The sequence below is a fragment of the Canis lupus genome, chromosome 1 (genome assembly GCF_003254725.2).
Source record: "Canis lupus dingo isolate Sandy chromosome 1, ASM325472v2, whole genome shotgun sequence".
NCBI classification, from domain to species: Eukaryota; Metazoa; Chordata; class Mammalia; order Carnivora; family Canidae; genus Canis; species Canis lupus.
In genome coordinates, this window is record NC_064243.1 from 23,368,304 (window position 1) to 23,372,500 (window position 4,197).

Below are 4,197 nucleotides of genomic sequence, written 5' to 3' on the forward strand. Positions count from 1 at the left end.
CTTCCTGCCTTAGGTGTGGGACAGCCCCAACCAAGAGCAGCCTTTTAACGAGGTTTTTTTCTCCAAGCGAGAAAGGAAAGAAAGCTCAGGCACATATGCTGGAGCAGGAAAGTTTCCCTAAAGATCAAAAACATTATTCAGGCAATAATAATGGGTACCGTTTATTGAGCTAATTTTACATTCTTAATGATTTTAAAAGCATCCCTGCAAAGCGATATGATTGACCCTAGGAGTCAGACAGGTCAAGGGGACTATTTAAGATCATCAGCAGGTCTATGGAGATTTGAACCCAAATCTGCTAAATTCAGAGGCCCATCATCTTTCAGCTACTACTTGAAGGCTTCTAACCTAACCCTTAGGCCCCAAAAGCCTAGTGTAGTCAAATAAATAGTCATATAAAGTGACTATCATCATTGTGGAACTATTAACACCCAAAGAATGAAGAAAGTGGTGGAGTCCAAGAGGTCCGAGTGACCCCAAGATAGGCCACTGTAGCTAGCATGAAGATTGTTTTGAGTTAAAAAGCAGCCAAACCCAGCAGATTGAGGAAGAGCTCTTCCTCATTTGCCTAAAGAGAATTTACAGGAAGAAAATTACACCATAGACAACCATACTATGATATAAACTAGGTACGGTAGACAGAGAAGAACCTAACAAGGCCTGTTTGGTTAAAGTCCTCTATGTCCCATTGTTTCCAAGGGGCCCAGAAAATATTTGTCTACAAAACATTTATTTTTTATCTTCCCATGATATCTTCTTTCCTTCAAAAGAAGTTCCAGACCCTTATCCCTTCTCCTTAGTCCAGAATGACACATACACCTTATTTTGCCTGCCTTTGGGATTTCCATGTCTGTGTGGATTCCCTGTATGAACACTATTAAATTTTATTTTCTCCTGTTAATCTGTCTCACGTCATTTTGATTCTCAGTCTGGCTAGAAGGATCATGAAAGGGACAGGACATTCTTGCTCCCCAACAGAAGCACTGGCCATAATGAGACATGAAAGCTAGATTTTAGGGGAAAATAATTTGCAAAAGTTCAGAGAAAAGGTAGGTATGACCCTTGCAAAGATAGAGTGGCTAAAAGAAGAAAGAAGTTTCACAGGAAAGACTCCTACTTGAACAGTAACAAATGTCTTCATGCATCTGGGCTGCTGTAACAACGCGTCAGGGACTAGGTGGCTTGTAAACAACAGAAACCTACTCCTCACAGTTCCAGAGGCTGGAAGTCAGAGGTCAGGGCACCAGCATGGTCTGGGGGGGCTTTCGGGGAAATCCCCCTTCTGAGCTGCAGATTGCCAGCTTCTCCTTGCATCCTCGGGTGGCACAGAGAGAGTGAGTGAGCTAACCACCCAGGTGATTTGGTCCCAAATCACCTCCCAAAGGCTGCATCTCCAAATTTGGGAATTAGATTTCAGCATATGAATTTTAAGGAAACACATGCATCCGGTCCATAACAACAAATGACATGGCTCACGAATTAAAAGGGGAAGCATCCTTTAAAAAGCAAACCAAAAGCAAACAAACAACAACAACAAACCATGCAGACAGCTCTCTAATGATCCCAGATTTTAAAAAGTAATTCCTGAAATAAGAAAAGAAGCATTTATAAACCAAAGAAGATTAGCCAGTCCTAATGGTCCCAGAGAAACAGAGGCCAAATTGGCCTGAGGCTTAAAATGGGTGTAAGGGGGCTTTGGACTGGGGTCAGAGCAGAAGGAACGAAGGGCCTGTTGCAGGCAAATGATGTTATGGTGAAAGCTAACAGAGAAACCAGGGCAATTTACCTCCTATATTGCTTTCTCTATCAAGGAATGTGATCTTCAAACTGGGAAGGCTGGAACAAATACGGTTAGTAGGAAATTGAAACATGAGGGAAGTGAGGAGGCAGGAAAACATCTGGCCGCTCAGATGCATTCAGGCAAACGGCATCCCATTTCACAGAGGCAAGTGTGGGGTACAAGCAGCCATGTTTTGGAGAACAGGAACATGCTCCATTAAAAAAAAAGAAATGGGTGGATTACAGAAAGGTGAAAGTTAAAATATCCAGACCACTAATGTTTCTTTACAGATATATAGTTTTATTATTGCAAGTATTTTCATAGCCATAAAGATCTCCTTAAAACAAAGAGATGTCCAAGTATCTTTGTTAAGTTGTGATTTAAATGAAGTTGAAAAAAAAACAAAAGAAAAGGAAAATGAAGTTGAAACACCTCAGTAGCTCAGTTGGTTGAGAATCTGACTCTTGATTTCAGGTCAGGTCATGGTCTCAAGGTCATAGGATGGAGCCCCACATCTGGCTCAGCAGGGAGCCTGCTTGAGATTCCCTCTCTCCCTTTCCCCCTCCCCTTCCTGCCAACCCTTCTCCCCACTTTCTCCCTCTCTCTCTCTTTCTCTAAATACATAAAATTTAAAAAAATAAAATAAAATGAAGTAAAATAGGGAAATTAATTATAAATGAACACACTTCAGCATATGAACCAATACGTCTTCTAAAGTTTTTTAATACCAAGACCTAATTACATTATTTTCCAAGTTAGAACGACTAATAATTAATGTGAAAACCATAACTAGTACAGATGGCACAGGTGATACTGTACTTTTCCAAAGTAAAGAAATATATTTGATCTAAATTTTTGTGAGTCTCATTTGGTATCACAAAATAAACTTAACTGGGCAAAGAAATTGTTTAAAAATACCAGAAAAACAGACATGATGAAAAGATAGACATTGTGTGCAAATAAGGTTAAAATATTGTCACAAGCATGGAAATGTGACATCATCATTTGAATATAATAAAATGTTATAAGGCAAAGGGTTGTCAAAATAGAGAAGAAGAGATATTCTGAAACAAAAGAAAAATCAAGATCATGCAGTAGTGATAACAATTTCTAACAGATACGCAAATGTCATAGGGGAAATGAACAGAACTATCTCCTGAAGCGGTGCTGACAAAAGACAGAGGTGGCTTCCAAAAATGCAAGGGACGTAGCTAATTAACCTACCACCTCCTCGAAATAAAAGTGAGAATCTCTTGGGAGAATCAAAGCCCCTTAACAGACACATTTTAGAGCAGTTAATGAAATGCTTCATATTTCAGTAGCAGACTATTTCAGCGGTGAGGTGACATAGGAATCCAAAGCTTCTTCTGCTGTAACACTTCGTAGTTGACATTTTCCCAAACAGCCACCATGAGTCTGAGGTTCTCATGAAACTGATGTCTCCCAGCTACACGACTATCCACACTCATTGCACCAAAGAACACGAGCTCTGCTGGTTGCTCCATATTCTGGGCAGAGAACACCAGTTGGTTTTATGTGTCTTCAATCTAAAGGGCAGTGACTTCCCTCTTAATGTGTCACCCCGCGGAGCTGGCCCATCAGGTTTCATCTGGAAAATAACCAGTTCATGGACTCCTTTGGAGGCTTTTCTGTTTTGGACAATGGTACCACGTAAGTAATCTCAAACTCTTGGTTAGCAAGGAGAGCCAAATTTGGGATGAGAAATTGTTCTGGGCATTCCTTATTTTTGATCAAGCCTTTCTGAACTTCAGTTTCATGAGCAAAACCATCACACTTCCAAACATGAAACACTTCATTTACTCTGCCTCCAAATTTTGCACTCCTGAAACCAACCAATGCAGAGTCAGCTGTTCAAAGATGAATGATTTTTGTAACATTTTCTGGAAACTCATTTATCTTTAAAAGTTTAAGGCCGTAAGTATGAAACTCACGGAGTATTCCATCATATTGTCTGCCCCCCGCCCTCCATAGCAAAGGCGGACACATCTGAGGGTGAATGGCTATGTGGCCAGACCCATCAGGAGACTATCATGCTGGCAGCTTCAAGTGTTGAGAAGGGCAGCCAGTCAGCGGTCTTTCAAGGGTCCCTCCTCCTACGGTTTCCCTATTAGAAACTAGGACCTGGCCAATTTTTTAAAATGTTGATATCTTTTAATATTTAAATGAGAATGATTGAAATAATTACTTGTGCCACCATGATTTTTATGAAACAAGCTTTACCAAACTAACCTTGTTTCTGTGCTGAGAAGCTATGAGGGAAGCCAATATTTTCCTGGGTTGAGATTTCAAGAAGTTACTGTCAAACTCTCGCTGTGGACAATGTGGGTAAACATGGACTGAATGAGTTACATGAAGAAGAGTTTTCTTAACTAGTTGAATTACTGAACATAAATGCT

The 4,197-nt window shown here is 40.3% G+C and overlaps 1 pseudogene; it reads right to left on the minus strand.

The window, feature by feature from the left end:
• Window positions 1-2,487: 2,487 nt before the first annotated feature.
• LOC112644103 (protein NipSnap homolog 3A-like) overlaps window positions 2,488-4,197 on the minus strand; it is a 2,805-nt pseudogene continuing 1,095 nt past the window's right edge.